The sequence below is a fragment of the Oncorhynchus masou genome, chromosome 18, assembly GCF_036934945.1.
Source record: "Oncorhynchus masou masou isolate Uvic2021 chromosome 18, UVic_Omas_1.1, whole genome shotgun sequence".
NCBI classification, from domain to species: domain Eukaryota; kingdom Metazoa; phylum Chordata; class Actinopteri; order Salmoniformes; family Salmonidae; genus Oncorhynchus; species Oncorhynchus masou.
In genome coordinates, this window is record NC_088229.1 from 44,074,977 (window position 1) to 44,097,955 (window position 22,979).

At 44.1% G+C, this 22,979-nt stretch overlaps 19 non-coding genes across 19 annotated transcripts; all 19 read right to left on the reverse strand.

The window, feature by feature from the left end:
• Nucleotides 1–2,131: 2,131 nt before the first annotated feature.
• Nucleotides 2,132–2,203, reverse strand: trnag-ucc (transfer RNA glycine (anticodon UCC)). Its single transcript has one exon. It is a non-coding gene; the product is annotated as a tRNA-Gly (tRNA).
• Nucleotides 2,204–2,911: 708 nt separating this feature from the next.
• Nucleotides 2,912–2,983, reverse strand: trnag-ucc (transfer RNA glycine (anticodon UCC)). The gene has a single exon. It is a non-coding gene; the product is annotated as a tRNA-Gly (tRNA).
• A 708-nt stretch (nucleotides 2,984–3,691) lies between these two features.
• Nucleotides 3,692–3,763, reverse strand: trnag-ucc (transfer RNA glycine (anticodon UCC)). The gene has a single exon. It is a non-coding gene; the product is annotated as a tRNA-Gly (tRNA).
• Nucleotides 3,764–6,031: 2,268 nt separating this feature from the next.
• Nucleotides 6,032–6,103, reverse strand: trnag-ucc (transfer RNA glycine (anticodon UCC)). The gene has a single exon. It is a non-coding gene; the product is annotated as a tRNA-Gly (tRNA).
• A 708-nt stretch (nucleotides 6,104–6,811) lies between these two features.
• trnag-ucc (transfer RNA glycine (anticodon UCC)) lies at nucleotides 6,812–6,883 on the reverse strand. The gene has a single exon. It is a non-coding gene; the product is annotated as a tRNA-Gly (tRNA).
• A 708-nt stretch (nucleotides 6,884–7,591) lies between these two features.
• Nucleotides 7,592–7,663, reverse strand: trnag-ucc (transfer RNA glycine (anticodon UCC)). Its single transcript has one exon. It is a non-coding gene; the product is annotated as a tRNA-Gly (tRNA).
• A 707-nt stretch (nucleotides 7,664–8,370) lies between these two features.
• On the reverse strand, nucleotides 8,371–8,442 carry trnag-ucc (transfer RNA glycine (anticodon UCC)). The gene has a single exon. It is a non-coding gene; the product is annotated as a tRNA-Gly (tRNA).
• Nucleotides 8,443–9,910: 1,468 nt separating this feature from the next.
• On the reverse strand, nucleotides 9,911–9,982 carry trnag-ucc (transfer RNA glycine (anticodon UCC)). Its single transcript has one exon. It is a non-coding gene; the product is annotated as a tRNA-Gly (tRNA).
• A 1,488-nt stretch (nucleotides 9,983–11,470) lies between these two features.
• On the reverse strand, nucleotides 11,471–11,542 carry trnag-ucc (transfer RNA glycine (anticodon UCC)). Its single transcript has one exon. It is a non-coding gene; the product is annotated as a tRNA-Gly (tRNA).
• A 708-nt stretch (nucleotides 11,543–12,250) lies between these two features.
• trnag-ucc (transfer RNA glycine (anticodon UCC)) lies at nucleotides 12,251–12,322 on the reverse strand. Its single transcript has one exon. It is a non-coding gene; the product is annotated as a tRNA-Gly (tRNA).
• A 1,489-nt stretch (nucleotides 12,323–13,811) lies between these two features.
• trnag-ucc (transfer RNA glycine (anticodon UCC)) lies at nucleotides 13,812–13,883 on the reverse strand. Its single transcript has one exon. It is a non-coding gene; the product is annotated as a tRNA-Gly (tRNA).
• A 706-nt stretch (nucleotides 13,884–14,589) lies between these two features.
• Nucleotides 14,590–14,661, reverse strand: trnag-ucc (transfer RNA glycine (anticodon UCC)). The gene has a single exon. It is a non-coding gene; the product is annotated as a tRNA-Gly (tRNA).
• A 708-nt stretch (nucleotides 14,662–15,369) lies between these two features.
• On the reverse strand, nucleotides 15,370–15,441 carry trnag-ucc (transfer RNA glycine (anticodon UCC)). Its single transcript has one exon. It is a non-coding gene; the product is annotated as a tRNA-Gly (tRNA).
• Nucleotides 15,442–16,149: 708 nt separating this feature from the next.
• trnag-ucc (transfer RNA glycine (anticodon UCC)) lies at nucleotides 16,150–16,221 on the reverse strand. The gene has a single exon. It is a non-coding gene; the product is annotated as a tRNA-Gly (tRNA).
• Nucleotides 16,222–16,929: 708 nt separating this feature from the next.
• Nucleotides 16,930–17,001, reverse strand: trnag-ucc (transfer RNA glycine (anticodon UCC)). Its single transcript has one exon. It is a non-coding gene; the product is annotated as a tRNA-Gly (tRNA).
• A 708-nt stretch (nucleotides 17,002–17,709) lies between these two features.
• Nucleotides 17,710–17,781, reverse strand: trnag-ucc (transfer RNA glycine (anticodon UCC)). Its single transcript has one exon. It is a non-coding gene; the product is annotated as a tRNA-Gly (tRNA).
• Nucleotides 17,782–18,488: 707 nt separating this feature from the next.
• Nucleotides 18,489–18,560, reverse strand: trnag-ucc (transfer RNA glycine (anticodon UCC)). The gene has a single exon. It is a non-coding gene; the product is annotated as a tRNA-Gly (tRNA).
• Nucleotides 18,561–19,268: 708 nt separating this feature from the next.
• trnag-ucc (transfer RNA glycine (anticodon UCC)) lies at nucleotides 19,269–19,340 on the reverse strand. The gene has a single exon. It is a non-coding gene; the product is annotated as a tRNA-Gly (tRNA).
• Nucleotides 19,341–20,049: 709 nt separating this feature from the next.
• trnag-ucc (transfer RNA glycine (anticodon UCC)) lies at nucleotides 20,050–20,121 on the reverse strand. Its single transcript has one exon. It is a non-coding gene; the product is annotated as a tRNA-Gly (tRNA).
• Nucleotides 20,122–22,979: the final 2,858 nt, after the last annotated feature.

Genomic DNA, 22,979 nt, shown 5'->3' on the forward strand with positions numbered 1-22,979 from the left:
AAAAATCTATCATTTTAATCACTACAGGTTACCTTCAGATTAGTCCCGTGACACTTGTGGGGAACGTAGGGCAAAACGGAGAACATTGCGACAAGTGGGGTCACATTGGTTTGTAGCCCAAAGATTTTGGATTCTACAAACAGAAGTTGGCACATAGACGGTTCTGACTTCAGACGAGTCTCCTGACACTTGTGGGGGATGTAGAGAAAAATTGAGAATACCACCGTGTTCGTGAGGGTCTCCCCTTTCCATAGAGTGGTCATAGGAATTTGTAGGTTAAACGGTTCGGAAGCTAGAGATGTTTTTGTGAGAAGACTATATGGGCCACTGGTCGGAACGCCAACTATCACCTCTTGGGCGCAGGACAAGGTGGCTGAATGGTTTTGGCGATGGACTGCAAATCTATTTTGATATGCACTTGTTGGTTCAACATCGCACAACTTTTATTATTTTTGACAACCTGCAGAATGTTGGAGCAATTCTGACTTCCACGAACAACGATAATGATTCAAATGTCGTACACTTGAAATGACATCCAGCCCCTAAAAGAGATGACTTTCTCTTCCTCTGCATTGGCCGGGAATCAAACCCAGGTCAACTGCTTGGAAGGCAGCTATGCTCACCACTATACCACCAATGCTATTTGAAGCTCATTGGCAACATGGAGACATCGACTCATATCTTGACTGTCATTTTTGTGGAAAGTGATAATTCTTTGACCAAACAGATCGTTGGTTTAGGGGTATGATTATGGCTTAGGTTGCGAGAGGTCCCTGGTTAAAAAATCTATCATTTTAATCACTACAGGTTACCTTCAGATTAGTCCCGTGACACTTGGGGGGGAACGTAGTTTCAAAACGGAGAACATTGCGACAAGTGGGGTCACATTGGTTTGTAGCCCAAAGATTTTGGATTCTACAAACAGAAGTTGGCACATAGACGGTTCTGACTTCAGACGAGTCTCCTGACACTTGTGGGGGATGTAGAGAAAAATTGAGAATACCACCGTGTTCGTGAGGGTCTCCCCTTTCCATAGAGTGGTCATAGGAATTTGTAGGTTAAACGGTTCGGAAGCTAGAGATGTTTTTGTGAGAAGACTATATGGGCCACTGGTCGGAACGCCAACTATCACCTCTTGGGCGCAGGACAAGGTGGCTGAATGGTTTTGGCGATGGACTGCAAATCTATTTTGATATGCACTTGTTGGTTCAACATCGCACAACTTTTATTATTTTTGACAACCTGCAGAATGTTGGAGCAATTCTGACTTCCACGAACAACGATAATGATTCAAATGTCGTACACTTGAAATGACATCCAGCCCCTAAAAGAGATGACTTTCTCTTCCTCTGCATTGGCCGGGAATCAAACCCAGGTCAACTGCTTGGAAGGCAGCTATGCTCACCACTATACCACCAATGCTATTTGAAGCTCATTGGCAACATGGAGACATCGACTCATATCTTGACTGTCATTTTTGTGGAAAGTGATAATTCTTTGACCAAACAGATCGTTGGTTTAGGGGTATGATTATGGCTTAGGTTGCGAGAGGTCCCTGGTTAAAAAATCTATCATTTTAATCACTACAGGTTACCTTCAGATTAGTCCCGTGACACTTGTGGGGAACGTAGGGCAAAACGGAGAACATTGCGACAAGTGGGGTCACATTGGTTTGTAGCCCAAAGATTTTGGATTCTACAAAAAGAAGTTGGCACATAGACGGTTCTGACTTCAGACGAGTCTCCTGACACTTGTGGGGGATGTAGAGAAAAATTGAGAATACCACCGTGTTCGTGAGGGTCTCCCCTTTCCATAGAGTGGTCATAGGAATTTGTAGGTTAAACGGTTCGGAAGTAGAGAGATGTTTTTGTGAGAAGACTATATGGGCCACTGGTCGGAACGCCAACTATCACCTCTTGGGCGCAGGACAAGGTGGCTGAATGGTTTTGGCGATGGACTGCAAATCTATTTTGATATGCACTTGTTGGTTCAACATCGCACAACTTTTATTATTTTTGACAACCTGCAGAATGTTGGAGCAATTCTGACTTCCACGAACAACGATAATGATTCAAATGTCGTACACTTGAAATGACATCCAGCCCCTAAAAGAGATGACTTTCTCTTCCTCTGCATTGGCCGGGAATCAAACCCGGGTCAACTGCTTGGAAGGCAGCTATGCTCACCACTATACCACCAATGCTATTTGAAGCTCATTGGCAACATGGAGACATCGACTCATATCTTGACTGTCATTTTTGTGGAAAGTGATAATTCTTTGACCAAACAGATCGTTGGTTTAGGGGTATGATTATGGCTTAGGTTGCGAGAGGTCCCTGGTTAAAAAATCTATCATTTTAATCACTACAGGTTACCTTCAGATTAGTCCCGTGACACTTGTGGGGAACGTAGGGCAAAACGGAGAACATTGCGACAAGTGGGGTCACATTGGTTTGTAGCCCAAAGATTTTGGATTCTACAAACAGAAGTTGGCACATAGACGGTTCTGACTTCAGACGAGTCTCCTGACACTTGTGGGGGATGTAGAGAAAAATTGAGAATACCACCGTGTTCGTGAGGGTCTCCCCTTTCCATAGAGTGGTCATAGGAATTTGTAGGTTAAACGGTTCGGAAGCTAGAGATGTTTTTGTGAGAAGACTATATGGGCCACTGGTCGGAACGCCAACTATCACCTCTTGGGCGCAGGACAAGGTGGCTGAATGGTTTTGGCGATGGACTGCAAATCTATTTTGATATGCACTTGTTGGTTCAACATCGCACAACTTTTATTATTTTTGACAACCTGCAGAATGTTGGAGCAATTCTGACTTCCACGAACAACGATAATGATTCAAATGTCGTACACTTGAAATGACATCCAGCCCCTAAAAGAGATGACTTTCTCTTCCTCTGCATTGGCCGGGAATCGAACCCGGGTCAACTGCTTGGAAGGCAGCTATGCTCACCACTATACCACCAATGCTATTTGAAGCTCATTGGCAACATGGAGACATCGACTCATATCTTGACTGTCATTTTTGTGGAAAGTGATAATTCTTTGACCAAACAGATCGTTGGTTTAGGGGTATGATTATGGCTTAGGTTGCGAGAGGTCCCTGGTTAAAAAATCTATCATTTTAATCACTACAGGTTACCTTCAGATTAGTCCCGTGACACTTGTGGGGAACGTAGGGCAAAACGGAGAACATTGCGACAAGTGGGGTCACATTGGTTTGTAGCCCAAAGATTTTGGATTCTACAAACAGAAGTTGGCACATAGACGGTTCTGACTTCAGACGAGTCTCCTGACACTTGTGGGGGATGTAGAGAAAAATTGAGAATACCACCGTGTTCGTGAGGGTCTCCCCTTTCCATAGAGTGGTCATAGGAATTTGTAGGTTAAACGGTTCGGAAGCTAGAGATGTTTTTGTGAGAAGACTATATGGGCCACTGGTCGGAACGCCAACTATCACCTCTTGGGCGCAGGACAAGGTGGCTGAATGGTTTTGGCGATGGACTGCAAATCTATTTTGATATGCACTTGTTGGTTCAACATCGCACAACTTTTATTATTTTTGACAACCTGCAGAATGTTGGAGCAATTCTGACTTCCACGAACAACGATAATGATTCAAATGTCGTACACTTGAAATGACATCCAGCCCCTAAAAGAGATGACTTTCTCTTCCTCTGCATTGGCCGGGAATCAAACCCGGGTCAACTGCTTGGAAGGCAGCTATGCTCACCACTATACCACCAATGCTATTTGAAGCTCATTGGCAACATGGAGACATCGACTCATATCTTGACTGTCATTTTTGTGGAAAGTGATAATTCTTTGACCAAACAGATCGTTGGTTTAGGGGTATGATTATGGCTTAGGTTGCGAGAGGTCCCTGGTTAAAAAATCTATCATTTTAATCACTACAGGTTACCTTCAGATTAGTCCCGTGACACTTGTGGGGAACGTAGGGCAAAACGGAGAACATTGCGACAAGTGGGGTCACATTGGTTTGTAGCCCAAAGATTTTGGATTCTACAAAAAGAAGTTGGCACATAGACGGTTCTGACTTCAGACGAGTCTCCTGACACTTGTGGGGGATGTAGAGAAAAATTGAGAATACCACCGTGTTCGTGAGGGTCTCCCCTTTCCATAGAGTGGTCATAGGAATTTGTAGGTTAAACGGTTCGGAAGCTAGAGATGTTTTTGTGAGAAGACTATATGGGCCACTGGTCGGAACGCCAACTATCACCTCTTGGGCGCAGGACAAGGTGGCTGAATGGTTTTGGCGATGGACTGCAAATCTATTTTGATATGCACTTGTTGGTTCAACATCGCACAACTTTTATTATTTTTGACAACCTGCAGAATGTTGGAGCAATTCTGACTTCCACGAACAACGATAATGATTCAAATGTCGTACACTTGAAATGACATCCAGCCCCTAAAAGAGATGACTTTCTCTTCCTCTGCATTGGCCGGGAATCAAACCCAGGTCAACTGCTTGGAAGGCAGCTATGCTCACCACTATACCACCAATGCTATTTGAAGCTCATTGGCAACATGGAGACATCGACTCATATCTTGACTGTCATTTTTGTGGAAAGTGATAATTCTTTGACCAAACAGATCGTTGGTTTAGGGGTATGATTATGGCTTAGGTTGCGAGAGGTCCCTGGTTAAAAAATCTATCATTTTAATCACTACAGGTTACCTTCAGATTAGTCCCGTGACACTTGTGGGGAACGTAGGGCAAAACGGAGAACATTGCGACAAGTGGGGTCACATTGGTTTGTAGCCCAAAGATTTTGGATTCTACAAAAGAAGTTGGCACATAGACGGTTCTGACTTCAGACGAGTCTCCTGACACTTGTGGGGGATGTAGAGAAAAATTGAGAATACCACCGTGTTCGTGAGGGTCTCCCCTTTCCATAGAGTGGTCATAGGAATTTGTAGGTTAAACGGTTCGGAAGCTAGAGATGTTTTTGTGAGAAGACTATATGGGCCACTGGTCGGAACGCCAACTATCACCTCTTGGGCGCAGGACAAGGTGGCTGAATGGTTTTGGCGATGGACTGCAAATCTATTTTGATATGCACTTGTTGGTTCAACATCGCACAACTTTTATTATTTTTGACAACCTGCAGAATGTTGGAGCAATTCTGACTTCCACGAACAACGATAATGATTCAAATGTCGTACACTTGAAATGACATCCAGCCCCTAAAAGAGATGACTTTCTCTTCCTCTGCATTGGCAAGGGAATCAAACCCAGGTCAACTGCTTGGAAGGCAGCTATGCTCACCACTATACCACCAATGCTATTTGAAGCTCATTGGCAACATGGAGACATCGACTCATATCTTGACTGTCATTTTTGTGGAAAGTGATAATTCTTTGACCAAACAGATCGTTGGTTTAGGGGTATGATTATGGCTTAGGTTGCGAGAGGTCCCTGGTTAAAAAATCTATCATTTTAATCACTACAGGTTACCTTCAGATTAGTCCCGTGACACTTGTGGGGAACGTAGGGCAAAACGGAGAACATTGCGACAAGTGGGGTCACATTGGTTTGTAGCCCAAAGATTTTGGATTCTACAAAAAGAAGTTGGCACATAGACGGTTCTGACTTCAGACGAGTCTCCTGACACTTGTGGGGGATGTAGAGAAAAATTGAGAATACCACCGTGTTCGTGAGGGTCTCCCCTTTCCATAGAGTGGTCATAGGAATTTGTAGGTTAAACGGTTCGGAAGCTAGAGATGTTTTTGTGAGAAGACTATATGGGCCACTGGTCGGAACGCCAACTATCACCTCTTGGGCGCAGGACAAGGTGGCTGAATGGTTTTGGCGATGGACTGCAAATCTATTTTGATATGCACTTGTTGGTTCAACATCGCACAACTTTTATTATTTTTGACAACCTGCAGAATGTTGGAGCAATTCTGACTTCCACGAACAACGATAATGATTCAAATGTCGTACACTTGAAATGACATCCAGCCCCTAAAAGAGATGACTTTCTCTTCCTCTGCATTGGCCGGGAATCAAACCCGGGTCAACTGCTTGGAAGGCAGCTATGCTCACCACTATACCACCAATGCTATTTGAAGCTCATTGGCAACATGGAGACATCGACTCATATCTTGACTGTCATTTTTGTGGAAAGTGATAATTCTTTGACCAAACAGATCGTTGGTTTAGGGGTATGATTATGGCTTAGGTTGCGAGAGGTCCCTGGTTAAAAAATCTATCATTTTAATCACTACAGGTTACCTTCAGATTAGTCCCGTGACACTTGTGGGGAACGTAGGGCAAAACGGAGAACATTGCGACAAGTGGGGTCACATTGGTTTGTAGCCCAAAGATTTTGGATTCTACAAACAGAAGTTGGCACATAGACGGTTCTGACTTCAGACGAGTCTCCTGACACTTGTGGGGGATGTAGAGAAAAATTGAGAATACCACCGTGTTCGTGAGGGTCTCCCCTTTCCATAGAGTGGTCATAGGAATTTGTAGGTTAAACGGTTCGGAAGCTAGAGATGTTTTTGTGAGAAGACTATATGGGCCACTGGTCGGAACGCCAACTATCACCTCTTGGGCGCAGGACAAGGTGGCTGAATGGTTTTGGCGATGGACTGCAAATCTATTTTGATATGCACTTGTTGGTTCAACATCGCACAACTTTTATTATTTTTGACAACCTGCAGAATGTTGGAGCAATTCTGACTTCCACGAACAACGATAATGATTCAAATGTCGTACACTTGAAATGACATCCAGCCCCTAAAAGAGATGACTTTCTCTTCCTCTGCATTGGCCGGGAATCGAACCCAGGTCAACTGCTTGGAAGGCAGCTATGCTCACCACTATACCACCAATGCTATTTGAAGCTCATTGGCAACATGGAGACATCGACTCATATCTTGACTGTCATTTTTGTGGAAAGTGATAATTCTTTGACCAAACAGATCGTTGGTTTAGGGGTATGATTATGGCTTAGGTTGCGAGAGGTCCCTGGTTAAAAAATCTATCATTTTAATCACTACAGGTTACCTTCAGATTAGTCCCGTGACACTTGTGGGGAACGTAGGGCAAAACGGAGAACATTGCGACAAGTGGGGTCACATTGGTTTGTAGCCCAAAGATTTTGGATTCTACAAACAGAAGTTGGCACATAGACGGTTCTGACTTCAGACGAGTCTCCTGACACTTGTGGGGGATGTAGAGAAAAATTGAGAATACCACCGTGTTCGTGAGGGTCTCCCCTTTCCATAGAGTGGTCATAGGAATTTGTAGGTTAAACGGTTCGGAAGCTAGAGATGTTTTTGTGAGAAGACTATATGGGCCACTGGTCGGAACGCCAACTATCACCTCTTGGGCGCAGGACAAGGTGGCTGAATGGTTTTGGCGATGGACTGCAAATCTATTTTGATATGCACTTGTTGGTTCAACATCGCACAACTTTTATTATTTTTGACAACCTGCAGAATGTTGGAGCAATTCTGACTTCCACGAACAACGATAATGATTCAAATGTCGTACACTTGAAATGACATCCAGCCCCTAAAAGAGATGACTTTCTCTTCCTCTGCATTGGCCGGGAATCAAACCCGGGTCAACTGCTTGGAAGGCAGCTATGCTCACCACTATACCACCAATGCTATTTGAAGCTCATTGGCAACATGGAGACATCGACTCATATCTTGACTGTCATTTTTGTGGAAAGTGATAATTCTTTGACCAAACAGATCGTTGGTTTAGGGGTATGATTATGGCTTAGGTTGCGAGAGGTCCCTGGTTAAAAAATCTATCATTTTAATCACTACAGGTTACCTTCAGATTAGTCCCGTGACACTTGTGGGGAACGTAGGGCAAAACGGAGAACATTGCGACAAGTGGGGTCACATTGGTTTGTAGCCCAAAGATTTTGGATTCTACAAAAGAAGTTGGCACATAGACGGTTCTGACTTCAGACGAGTCTCCTGACACTTGTGGGGGATGTAGAGAAAAATTGAGAATACCACCGTGTTCGTGAGGGTCTCCCCTTTCCATAGAGTGGTCATAGGAATTTGTAGGTTAAACGGTTCGGAAGCTAGAGATGTTTTTGTGAGAAGACTATATGGGCCACTGGTCGGAACGCCAACTATCACCTCTTGGGCGCAGGACAAGGTGGCTGAATGGTTTTGGCGATGGACTGCAAATCTATTTTGATATGCACTTGTTGGTTCAACATCGCACAACTTTTATTATTTTTGACAACCTGCAGAATGTTGGAGCAATTCTGACTTCCACGAACAACGATAATGATTCAAATGTCGTACACTTGAAATGACATCCAGCCCCTAAAAGAGATGACTTTCTCTTCCTCTGCATTGGCCGGGAATCGAACCCGGGTCAACTGCTTGGAAGGCAGCTATGCTCACCACTATACCACCAATGCTATTTGAAGCTCATTGGCAACATGGAGACATCGACTCATATCTTGACTGTCATTTTTGTGGAAAGTGATAATTCTTTGACCAAACAGATCGTTGGTTTAGGGGTATGATTATGGCTTAGGTTGCGAGAGGTCCCTGGTTAAAAAATCTATCATTTTAATCACTACAGGTTACCTTCAGATTAGTCCCGTGACACTTGTGGGGAACGTAGGGCAAAACGGAGAACATTGCGACAAGTGGGGTCACATTGGTTTGTAGCCCAAAGATTTTGGATTCTACAAAAAGAAGTTGGCACATAGACGGTTCTGACTTCAGACGAGTCTCCTGACACTTGTGGGGGATGTAGAGAAAAATTGAGAATACCACCGTGTTCGTGAGGGTCTCCCCTTTCCATAGAGTGGTCATAGGAATTTGTAGGTTAAACGGTTCGGAAGCTAGAGATGTTTTTGTGAGAAGACTATATGGGCCACTGGTCGGAACGCCAACTATCACCTCTTGGGCGCAGGACAAGGTGGCTGAATGGTTTTGGCGATGGACTGCAAATCTATTTTGATATGCACTTGTTGGTTCAACATCGCACAACTTTTATTATTTTTGACAACCTGCAGAATGTTGGAGCAATTCTGACTTCCACGAACAACGATAATGATTCAAATGTCGTACACTTGAAATGACATCCAGCCCCTAAAAGAGATGACTTTCTCTTCCTCTGCATTGGCCGGGAATCAAACCCAGGTCAACTGCTTGGAAGGCAGCTATGCTCACCACTATACCACCAATGCTATTTGAAGCTCATTGGCAACATGGAGACATCGACTCATATCTTGACTGTCATTTTTGTGGAAAGTGATAATTCTTTGACCAAACAGATCGTTGGTTTAGGGGTATGATTATGGCTTAGGTTGCGAGAGGTCCCTGGTTAAAAAATCTATCATTTTAATCACTACAGGTTACCTTCAGATTAGTCCCGTGACACTTGTGGGGAACGTAGGGCAAAACGGAGAACATTGCGACAAGTGGGGTCACATTGGTTTGCAGCCCAAAGATTTTGGCACATAGACGGTTCTGACTTCAGACGAGTCTCCTGACACTTGTGGGGGATGTAGAGAAAAATTGAGAATACCACCGTGTTCGTGAGGGTCTCCCCTTTCCATAGAGTGGTCATAGGAATTTGTAGGTTAAACGGTTCGGAAGCTAGAGATGTTTTTGTGAGAAGACTATATGGGCCACTGGTCGGAACGCCAACTATCACCTCTTGGGCGCAGGACAAGGTGGCTGAATGGTTTTGGCGATGGACTGCAAATCTATTTTGATATGCACTTGTTGGTTCAACATCGCACAACTTTTATTATTTTTGACAACCTGCAGAATGTTGGAGCAATTCTGACTTCCACGAACAACGATAATGATTCAAATGTCGTACACTTGAAATGACATCCAGCCCCTAAAAGAGATGACTTTCTCTTCCTCTGCATTGGCCGGGAATCAAACCCGGGTCAACTGCTTGGAAGGCAGCTATGCTCACCACTATACCACCAATGCTATTTGAAGCTCATTGGCAACATGGAGACATCGACTCATATCTTGACTGTCATTTTTGTGGAAAGTGATAATTCTTTGACCAAACAGATCGTTGGTTTAGGGGTATGATTATGGCTTAGGTTGCGAGAGGTCCCTGGTTAAAAAATCTATCATTTTAATCACTACAGGTTACCTTCAGATTAGTCCCGTGACACTTGTGGGGAACGTAGGGCAAAACGGAGAACATTGCGACAAGTGGGGTCACATTGGTTTGTAGCCCAAAGATTTTGGATTCTACAAACAGAAGTTGGCACATAGACGGTTCTGACTTCAGACGAGTCTCCTGACACTTGTGGGGGATGTAGAGAAAAATTGAGAATACCACCGTGTTCGTGAGGGTCTCCCCTTTCCATAGAGTGGTCATAGGAATTTGTAGGTTAAACGGTTCGGAAGCTAGAGATGTTTTTGTGAGAAGACTATATGGGCCACTGGTCGGAACGCCAACTATCACCTCTTGGGCGCAGGACAAGGTGGCTGAATGGTTTTGGCGATGGACTGCAAATCTATTTTGATATGCACTTGTTGGTTCAACATCGCACAACTTTTATTATTTTTGACAACCTGCAGAATGTTGGAGCAATTCTGACTTCCACGAACAACGATAATGATTCAAATGTCGTACACTTGAAATGACATCCAGCCCCTAAAAGAGATGACTTTCTCTTCCTCTGCATTGGCCGGGAATCAAACCCAGGTCAACTGCTTGGAAGGCAGCTATGCTCACCACTATACCACCAATGCTATTTGAAGCTCATTGGCAACATGGAGACATCGACTCATATCTTGACTGTCATTTTTGTGGAAAGTGATAATTCTTTGACCAAACAGATCGTTGGTTTAGGGGTATGATTATGGCTTAGGTTGCGAGAGGTCCCTGGTTAAAAAATCTATCATTTTAATCACTACAGGTTACCTTCAGATTAGTCCCGTGACACTTGTGGGGAACGTAGGGCAAAACGGAGAACATTGCGACAAGTGGGGTCACATTGGTTTGTAGCCCAAAGATTTTGGATTCTACAAACAGAAGTTGGCACATAGACGGTTCTGACTTCAGACGAGTCTCCTGACACTTGTGGGGGATGTAGAGAAAAATTGAGAATACCACCGTGTTCGTGAGGGTCTCCCCTTTCCATAGAGTGGTCATAGGAATTTGTAGGTTAAACGGTTCGGAAGCTAGAGATGTTTTTGTGAGAAGACTATATGGGCCACTGGTCGGAACGCCAACTATCACCTCTTGGGCGCAGGACAAGGTGGCTGAATGGTTTTGGCGATGGACTGCAAATCTATTTTGATATGCACTTGTTGGTTCAACATCGCACAACTTTTATTATTTTTGACAACCTGCAGAATGTTGGAGCAATTCTGACTTCCACGAACAACGATAATGATTCAAATGTCGTACACTTGAAATGACATCCAGCCCCTAAAAGAGATGACTTTCTCTTCCTCTGCATTGGCCGGGAATCAAACCCGGGTCAACTGCTTGGAAGGCAGCTATGCTCACCACTATACCACCAATGCTATTTGAAGCTCATTGGCAACATGGAGACATCGACTCATATCTTGACTGTCATTTTTGTGGAAAGTGATAATTCTTTGACCAAACAGATCGTTGGTTTAGGGGTATGATTATGGCTTAGGTTGCGAGAGGTCCCTGGTTAAAAAATCTATCATTTTAATCACTACAGGTTACCTTCAGATTAGTCCCGTGACACTTGTGGGGAACGTAGGGCAAAACGGAGAACATTGCGACAAGTGGGGTCACATTGGTTTGTAGCCCAAAGATTTTGGATTCTACAAACAGAAGTTGGCACATAGACGGTTCTGACTTCAGACGAGTCTCCTGACACTTGTGGGGGATGTAGAGAAAAATTGAGAATACCACCGTGTTCGTGAGGGTCTCCCCTTTCCATAGAGTGGTCATAGGAATTTGTAGGTTAAACGGTTCGGAAGCTAGAGATGTTTTTGTGAGAAGACTATATGGGCCACTGGTCGGAACGCCAACTATCACCTCTTGGGCGCAGGACAAGGTGGCTGAATGGTTTTGGCGATGGACTGCAAATCTATTTTGATATGCACTTGTTGGTTCAACATCGCACAACTTTTATTATTTTTGACAACCTGCAGAATGTTGGAGCAATTCTGACTTCCACGAACAACGATAATGATTCAAATGTCGTACACTTGAAATGACATCCAGCCCCTAAAAGAGATGACTTTCTCTTCCTCTGCATTGGCCGGGAATCAAACCCGGGTCAACTGCTTGGAAGGCAGCTATGCTCACCACTATACCACCAATGCTATTTGAAGCTCATTGGCAACATGGAGACATCGACTCATATCTTGACTGTCATTTTTGTGGAAAGTGATAATTCTTTGACCAAACAGATCGTTGGTTTAGGGGTATGATTATGGCTTAGGTTGCGAGAGGTCCCTGGTTAAAAAATCTATCATTTTAATCACTACAGGTTACCTTCAGATTAGTCCCGTGACACTTGTGGGGAACGTAGGGCAAAACGGAGAACATTGCGACAAGTGGGGTCACATTGGTTTGTAGCCCAAAGATTTTGGATTCTACAAACAGAAGTTGGCACATAGACGGTTCTGACTTCAGACGAGTCTCCTGACACTTGTGGGGGATGTAGAGAAAAATTGAGAATACCACCGTGTTCGTGAGGGTCTCCCCTTTCCATAGAGTGGTCATAGGAATTTGTAGGTTAAACGGTTCGGAAGCTAGAGATGTTTTTGTGAGAAGACTATATGGGCCACTGGTCGGAACGCCAACTATCACCTCTTGGGCGCAGGACAAGGTGGCTGAATGGTTTTGGCGATGGACTGCAAATCTATTTTGATATGCACTTGTTGGTTCAACATCGCACAACTTTTATTATTTTTGACAACCTGCAGAATGTTGGAGCAATTCTGACTTCCACGAACAACGATAATGATTCAAATGTCGTACACTTGAAATGACATCCAGCCCCTAAAAGAGATGACTTTCTCTTCCTCTGCATTGGCAAGGGAATCAAACCCAGGTCAACTGCTTGGAAGGCAGCTATGCTCACCACTATACCACCAATGCTATTTGAAGCTCATTGGCAACATGGAGACATCGACTCATATCTTGACTGTCATTTTTGTGGAAAGTGATAATTCTTTGACCAAACAGATCGTTGGTTTAGGGGTATGATTATGGCTTAGGTTGCGAGAGGTCCCTGGTTAAAAAATCTATCATTTTAATCACTACAGGTTACCTTCAGATTAGTCCCGTGACACTTGTGGGGAACGTAGGGCAAAACGGAGAACATTGCGACAAGTGGGGTCACATTGGTTTGTAGCCCAAAGATTTTGGATTCTACAAACAGAAGTTGGCACATAGACGGTTCTGACTTCAGACGAGTCTCCTGACACTTGTGGGGGATGTAGAGAAAAATTGAGAATACCACCGTGTTCGTGAGGGTCTCCCCTTTCCATAGAGTGGTCATAGGAATTTGTAGGTTAAACGGTTCGGAAGCTAGAGATGTTTTTGTGAGAAGACTATATGGGCCACTGGTCGGAACGCCAACTATCACCTCTTGGGCGCAGGACAAGGTGGCTGAATGGTTTTGGCGATGGACTGCAAATCTATTTTGATATGCACTTGTTGGTTCAACATCGCACAACTTTTATTATTTTTGACAACCTGCAGAATGTTGGAGCAATTCTGACTTCCACGAACAACGATAATGATTCAAATGTCGTACACTTGAAATGACATCCAGCCCCTAAAAGAGATGACTTTCTCTTCCTCTGCATTGGCCGGGAATCAAACCCGGGTCAACTGCTTGGAAGGCAGCTATGCTCACCACTATACCACCAATGCTATTTGAAGCTCATTGGCAACATGGAGACATCGACTCATATCTTGACTGTCATTTTTGTGGAAAGTGATAATTCTTTGACCAAACAGATCGTTGGTTTAGGGGTATGATTATGGCTTAGGTTGCGAGAGGTCCCTGGTTAAAAAATCTATCATTTTAATCACTACAGGTTACCTTCAGATTAGTCCCGTGACACTTGTGGGGAACGTAGGGCAAAACGGAGAACATTGCGACAAGTGGGGTCACATTGGTTTGTAGCCCAAAGATTTTGGATTCTACAAACAGAAGTTGGCACATAGACGGTTCTGACTTCAGACGAGTCTCCTGACACTTGTGGGGGATGTAGAGAAAAATTGAGAATACCACCGTGTTCGTGAGGGTCTCCCCTTTCCATAGAGTGGTCATAGGAATTTGTAGGTTAAACGGTTCGGAAGCTAGAGATGTTTTTGTGAGAAGACTATGGGCCACTGGTCGGAACGCCAACTATCACCTCTTGGGCGCAGGACAAGGTGGCTGAATGGTTTTGGCGATGGACTGCAAATCTATTTTGATATGCACTTGTTGGTTCAACATCGCACAACTTTTATTATTTTTGACAACCTGCAGAATGTTGGAGCAATTCTGACTTCCACGAACAACGATAATGATTCAAATGTCGTACACTTGAAATGACATCCAGCCCCTAAAAGAGATGACTTTCTCTTCCTCTGCATTGGCCGGGAATCAAACCCGGGTCAACTGCTTGGAAGGCAGCTATGCTCACCACTATACCACCAATGCTATTTGAAGCTCATTGGCAACATGGAGACATCGACTCATATCTTGACTGTCATTTTTGTGGAAAGTGATAATTCTTTGACCAAACAGATCGTTGGTTTAGGGGTATGATTATGGCTTAGGTTGCGAGAGGTCCCTGGTTAAAAAATCTATCATTTTAATCACTACAGGTTACCTTCAGATTAGTCCCGTGACACTTGTGGGGAACGTAGGGCAAAACGGAGAACATTGCGACAAGTGGGGTCACATTGGTTTGTAGCCCAAAGATTTTGGATTCTACAAACAGAAGTTGGCACATAGACGGTTCTGACTTCAGACGAGTCTCCTGACACTTGTGGGGGATGTAGAGAAAAATTGAGAATACCACCGTGTTCGTGAGGGTCTCCCCTTTCCATAGAGTGGTCATACGAATTTGTAGGTTAAACGGTTCGGAAGCTAGAGATGTTTTTGTGAGAAGACTATATGGGCCACTGGTCGGAACGCCAACTATCACCTCTTGGGCGCAGGACAAGGTGGCTGAATGGTTTTGGCGATGGACTGCAAATCTATTTTGATATGCACTTGTTGGTTCAACATCGCACAACTTTTATTATTTTTGACAACCTGCAGAATGTTGGAGCAATTCTGACTTCCACGAACAACGATAATGATTCAAATGTCGTACACTTGAAATGACATCCAGCCCCTAAAAGAGATGACTTTCTCTTCCTCTGCATTGGCCGGGAATCAAACCCGGGTCAACTGCTTGGAAGGCAGCTATGCTCACCACTATACCACCAATGCTATTTGAAGCTCATTGGCAACATGGAGACATCGACTCATATCTTGACTGTCATTTTTGTGGAAAGTGATAATTCTTTGACCAAACAGATCGTTGGTTTAGGGGTATGATTATGGCTTAGGTTGCGAGAGGTCCCTGGTTAAAAAATCTATCATTTTAATCACTACAGGTTACCTTCAGATTAGTCCCGTGACACTTGTGGGGAACGTAGGGCAAAACGGAGAACATTGCGACAAGTGGGGTCACATTGGTTTGTAGCCCAAAGATTTTGGATTCTACAAACAGAAGTTGGCACATAGACGGTTCTGACTTCAGACGAGTCTCCTGACACTTGTGGGGGATGTAGAGAAAAATTGAGAATACCACCGTGTTCGTGAGGGTCTCCCCTTTCCATAGAGTGGTCATAGGAATTTGTAGGTTAAACGGTTCGGAAGCTAGAGATGTTTTTGTGAGAAGACTATATGGGCCACTGGTCGGAACGCCAACTATCACCTCTTGGGCGCAGGACAAGGTGGCTGAATGGTTTTGGCGATGGACTGCAAATCTATTTTGATATGCACTTGTTGGTTCAACATCGCACAACTTTTATTATTTTTGACAACCTGCAGAATGTTGGAGCAATTCTGACTTCCACGAACAACGATAATGATTCAAATGTCGTACACTTGAAATGACATCCAGCCCCTAAAAGAGATGACTTTCTCTTCCTCTGCATTGGCCGGGAATCGAACCCGGGTCAACTGCTTGGAAGGCAGCTATGCTCACCACTATACCACCAATGCTATTTGAAGCTCATTGGCAACATGGAGACATCGACTCATATCTTGACTGTCATTTTTGTGGAAAGTGATAATTCTTTGACCAAACAGATCGTTGGTTTAGGGGTATGATTATGGCTTAGGTTGCGAGAGGTCCCTGGTTAAAAAATCTATCATTTTAATCACTACAGGTTACCTTCAGATTAGTCCCGTGACACTTGTGGGGAACGTAGGGCAAAACGGAGAACATTGCGACAAGTGGGGTCACATTGGTTTGTAGCCCAAAGATTTTGGATTCTACAAACAGAAGTTGGCACATAGACGGTTCTGACTTCAGACGAGTCTCCTGACACTTGTGGGGGATGTAGAGAAAAATTGAGAATACCACCGTGTTCGTGAGGGTCTCCCCTTTCCATAGAGTGGTCATAGGAATTTGTAGGTTAAACGGTTCGGAAGCTAGAGATGTTTTTGTGAGAAGACTATATGGGCCACTGGTCGGAACGCCAACTATCACCTCTTGGGCGCAGGACAAGGTGGCTGAATGGTTTTGGCGATGGACTGCAAATCTATTTTGATATGCACTTGTTGGTTCAACATCGCACAACTTTTATTATTTTTGACAACCTGCAGAATGTTGGAGCAATTCTGACTTCCACGAACAACGATAATGATTCAAATGTCGTACACTTGAAATGACATCCAGCCCCTAAAAGAGATGACTTTCTCTTCCTCTGCATTGGCCGGGAATCAAACCCGGGTCAACTGCTTGGAAGGCAGCTATGCTCACCACTATACCACCAATGCTATTTGAAGCTCATTGGCAACATGGAGACATCGACTCATATCTTGACTGTCATTTTTGTGGAAAGTGATAATTCTTTGACCAAACAGATCGTTGGTTTAGGGGTATGATTATGGCTTAGGTTGCGAGAGGTCCCTGGTTAAAAAATCTATCATTTTAATCACTACAGGTTACCTTCAGATTAGTCCCGTGACACTTGTGGGGAACGTAGGGCAAAACGGAGAACATTGCGACAAGTGGGGTCACATTGGTTTGTAGCCCAAAGATTTTGGATTCTACAAACAGAAGTTGGCACATAGACGGTTCTGACTTCAGACGAGTCTCCTGACACTTGTGGGGGATGTAGAGAAAAATTGAGAATACCACCGTGTTCGTGAGGGTCTCCCCTTTCCATAGAGTGGTCATAGGAATTTGTAGGTTAAACGGTTCGGAAGCTAGAGATGTTTTTGTGAGAAGACTATATGGGCCACTGGTCGGAACGCCAACTATCACCTCTTGGGCGCAGGACAAGGTGGCTGAATGGTTTTGGCGATGGACTGCAAATCTATTTTGATATGCACTTGTTGGTTCAACATCGCACAACTTTTATTATTTTTGACAACCTGCAGAATGTTGGAGCAATTCTGACTTCCACGAACAACGATAATGATTCAAATGTCGTACACTTGAAATGACATCCAGCCCCTAAAAGAGATGACTTTCTCTTCCTCTGCATTGGCCGGGAATCAAACCCGGGTCAACTGCTTGGAAGGCAGCTATGCTCACCACTATACCACCAATGCTATTTGAAGCTCATTGGCAACATGGAGACATCGACTCATATCTTGACTGTCATTTTTGTGGAAAGTGATAATTCTTTGACCAAACAGATCGTTGGTTTAGGGGTATGATTATGGCTTAGGTTGCGAGAGGTCCCTGGTTAAAAAATCTATCATTTTAATCACTACAGGTTACCTTCAGATTAGTCCCGTGACACTTGTGGGGAACGTAGGGCAAAACGGAGAACATTGCGACAAGTGGGGTCACATTGGTTTGTAGCCCAAAGATTTTGGATTCTACAAAAGAAGTTGGCACATAGACGGTTCTGACTTCAGACGAGTCTCCTGACACTTGTGGGGGATGTAGAGAAAAATTGAGAATACCACCGTGTTCGTGAGGGTCTCCCCTTTCCATAGAGTGGTCATAGGAATTTGTAGGTTAAACGGTTCGGAAGCTAGAGATGTTTTTGTGAGAAGACTATATGGGCCACTGGTCGGAACGCCAACTATCACCTCTTGGGCGCAGGACAAGGTGGCTGAATGGTTTTGGCGATGGACTGCAAATCTATTTTGATATGCACTTGTTGGTTCAACATCGCACAACTTTTATTATTTTTGACAACCTGCAGAATGTTGGAGCAATTCTGACTTCCACGAACAACGATAATGATTCAAATGTCGTACACTTGAAATGACATCCAGCCCCTAAAAGAGATGACTTTCTCTTCCTCTGCATTGGCCGGGAATCAAACCCGGGTCAACTGCTTGGAAGGCAGCTATGCTCACCACTATACCACCAATGCTATTTGAAGCTCATTGGCAACATGGAGACATCGACTCATATCTTGACTGTCATTTTTGTGGAAAGTGATAATTCTTTGACCAAACAGATCGTTGGTTTAGGGGTATGATTATGGCTTAGGTTGCGAGAGGTCCCTGGTTAAAAAATCTATCATTTTAATCACTACAGGTTACCTTCAGATTAGTCCCGTGACACTTGTGGGGAACGTAGGGCAAAACGGAGAACATTGCGACAAGTGGGGTCACATTGGTTTGTAGCCCAAAGATTTTGGATTCTACAAACAGAAGTTGGCACATAGACGGTTCTGACTTCAGACGAGTCTCCTGACACTTGTGGGGGATGTAGAGAAAAATTGAGAATACCACCGTGTTCGTGAGGGTCTCCCCTTTCCATAGAGTGGTCATAGGAATTTGTAGGTTAAACGGTTCGGAAGCTAGAGATGTTTTTGTGAGAAGACTATATGGGCCACTGGTCGGAACGCCAACTATCACCTCTTGGGCGCAGGACAAGGTGGCTGAATGGTTTTGGCGATGGACTGCAAATCTATTTTGATATGCACTTGTTGGTTCAACATCGCACAACTTTTATTATTTTTGACAACCTGCAGAATGTTGGAGCAATTCTGACTTCCACGAACAACGATAATGATTCAAATGTCGTACACTTGAAATGACATCCAGCCCCTAAAAGAGATGACTTTCTCTTCCTCTGCATTGGCCGGGAATCGAACCCGGGTCAACTGCTTGGAAGGCAGCTATGCTCACCACTATACCACCAATGCTATTTTGAAGCTCATTGGCAACATGGAGACATCGACTCATATCTTGACTGTCATTTTTGTGGAAAGTGATAATTCTTTGACCAAACAGATCGTTGGTTTAGGGGTATGATTATGGCTTAGGTTGCGAGAGGTCCCTGGTTAAAAAATCTATCATTTTAATCACTACAGGTTACCTTCAGATTAGTCCCGTGACACTTGTGGGGAACGTAGGGCAAAACGGAGAACATTGCGACAAGTGGGGTCACATTGGTTTGTAGCCCAAAGATTTTGGATTCTACAAACAGAAGTTGGCACATAGACGGTTCTGACTTCAGACGAGTCTCCTGACACTTGTGGGGGATGTAGAGAAAAATTGAGAATACCACCGTGTTCGTGAGGGTCTCCCCTTTCCATAGAGTGGTCATACGAATTTGTAGGTTAAACGGTTCGGAAGCTAGAGATGTTTTTGTGAGAAGACTATATGGGCCACTGGTCGGAACGCCAACTATCACCTCTTGGGCGCAGGACAAGGTGGCTGAATGGTTTTGGCGATGGACTGCAAATCTATTTTGATATGCACTTGTTGGTTCAACATCGCACAACTTTTATTATTTTTGACAACCTGCAGAATGTTGGAGCAATTCTGACTTCCACGAACAACGATAATGATTCAAATGTCGTACACTTGAAATGACATCCAGCCCCTAAAAGAGATGACTTTCTCTTCCTCTGCATTGGCCGGGAATCGAACCCGGGTCAACTGCTTGGAAGGCAGCTATGCTCACCACTATACCACCAATGCTATTTGAAGCTCATTGGCAACATGGAGACATCGACTCATATCTTGACTGTCATTTTTGTGGAAAGTGATAATTCTTTGACCAAACAGATCGTTGGTTTAGGGGTATGATTATGGCTTAGGTTGCGAGAGGTCCCTGGTTAAAAAATCTATCATTTTAATCACTACAGGTTACCTTCAGATTAGTCCCGTGACACTTGTGGGGAACGTAGGGCAAAACGGAGAACATTGCGACAAGTGGGGTCACATTGGTTTGTAGCCCAAAGATTTTGGATTCTACAAAAGAAGTTGGCACATAGACGGTTCTGACTTCAGACGAGTCTCCTGACACTTGTGGGGGATGTAGAGAAAAATTGAGAATACCACCGTGTTCGTGAGGGTCTCCCCTTTCCATAGAGTGGTCATAGGAATTTGTAGGTTAAACGGTTCGGAAGCTAGAGATGTTTTTGTGAGAAGACTATATGGGCCACTGGTCGGAACGCCAACTATCACCTCTTGGGCGCAGGACAAGGTGGCTGAATGGTTTTGGCGATGGACTGCAAATCTATTTTGATATGCACTTGTTGGTTCAACATCGCACAACTTTTATTATTTTTGACAACCTGCAGAATGTTGGAGCAATTCTGACTTCCACGAACAACGATAATGATTCAAATGTCGTACACTTGAAATGACATCCAGCCCCTAAAAGAGATGACTTTCTCTTCCTCTGCATTGGCGGGAATCAAACCCGGGTCAACTGCTTGGAAGGCAGCTATGCTCACCACTATACCACCAATGCTATTTGAAGCTCATTGGCAACATGGAGACATCGACTCATATCTTGACTGTCATTTTTGTGGAAAGTGATAATTCTTTGACCAAACAGATCGTTGGTTTAGGGGTATGATTATGGCTTAGGTTGCGAGAGGTCCCTGGTTAAAAAATCTATCATTTTAATCACTACAGGTTACCTTCAGATTAGTCCCGTGACACTTGTGGGGAACGTAGGGCAAAACGGAGAACATTGCGACAAGTGGGGTCACATTGGTTTGTAGCCCAAAGATTTTGGATTCTACAAACAGAAGTTGGCACATAGACGGTTCTGACTTCAGACGAGTCTCCTGACACTTGTGGGGGATGTAGAGAAAAATTGAGAATACCACCGTGTTCGTGAGGGTCTCCCCTTTCCATAGAGTGGTCATAGGAATTTGTAGGTTAAACGGTTCGGAAGCTAGAGATGTTTTTTGTGAGAAGACTATATGGGCCACTGGTCGGAACGCCAACTATCACCTCTTGGGCGCAGGACAAGGTGGCTGAATGGTTTTGGCGATGGACTGCAAATCTATTTTGATATGCACTTGTTGGTTCAACATCGCACAACTTTTATTATTTTTGACAACCTGCAGAATGTTGGAGCAATTCTGACTTCCACGAACAACGATAATGATTCAAATGTCGTACACTTGAAATGACATCCAGCCCCTAAAAGAGATGACTTTCTCTTCCTCTGCATTGGCAAGGGAATCGAACCCGGGTCAACTGCTTGGAAGGCAGCTATGCTCACCACTATACCACCAATGCTATTTGAAGCTCATTGGCAACATGGAGACATCGACTCATATCTTGACTGTCATTTTTGTGGAAAGTGATAATTCTTTGACCAAACAGATCGTTGGTTTAGGGGTATGATTATGGCTTAGGTTGCGAGAGGTCCCTGGTTAAAAAATCTATCATTTTAATCACTACAGGTTACCTTCAGATTAGTCCCGTGACACTTGTGGGGAACGTAGGGCAAAACGGAGAACATTGCGACAAGTGGGGTCACATTGGTTTGTAGCCCAAAGATTTTGGATTCTACAAAAAGAAGTTGGCACATAGACGGTTCTGACTTCAGACGAGTCTCCTGACACTTGTGGGGGATGTAGAGAAAAATTGAGAATACCACCGTGTTCGTGAGGGTCTCCCCTTTCCATAGAGTGGTCATAGGAATTTGTAGGTTAAACGGTTCGGAAGCTAGAGATGTTTTTGTGAGAAGACTATATGGGCCACTGGTCGGAACGCCAACTATCACCTCTTGGGCGCAGGACAAGGTGGCTGAATGGTTTTGGCGATGGACTGCAAATCTATTTTGATATGCACTTGTTGGTTCAACATCGCACAACTTTTATTATTTTTGACAACCTGCAGAATGTTGGAGCAATTCTGACTTCCACGAACAACGATAATGATTCAAATGTCGTACCTTGAAATGACATCCAGCCCCTAAAAGAGATGACTTTCTCTTTCTCTGCATTGGCCGGGAATCATAACCCGGGTCAACTGCTTGGAAGGCAGCTATGCTCACCACTATACCACCAATGCTATTTGAAGCTCATTGGCAACATGGAGACATCGACTCATATCTTGACTGTCATTTTTGTGGAAAGTGATAATTCTTTGACCAAACAGATCGTTGGTTTAGGGGTATGATTATGGCTTAGGTTGCGAGAGGTCCCTGGTTAAAAAATCTATCATTTTAATCACTACAGGTTACCTTCAGATTAGTCCCGTGACACTTGTGGGGAACGTAGGGCAAAACGGAGAACATTGCGACAAGTGGGGTCACATTGGTTTGTAGCCCAAAGATTTTGGATTCTACAAACAGAAGTTGGCACATAGACGGTTCTGACTTCAGACGAGTCTCCTGACACTTGTGGGGGATGTAGAGAAAAATTGAGAATACCACCGTGTTCGTGAGGGTCTCCCCTTTCCATAGAGTGGTCATAGGAATTTGTAGGTTAAACGGTTCGGAAGCTAGAGATGTTTTTGTGAGAAGACTATATGGGCCACTGGTCGGAACGCCAACTATCACCTCTTGGGCGCAGGACAAGGTGGCTGAA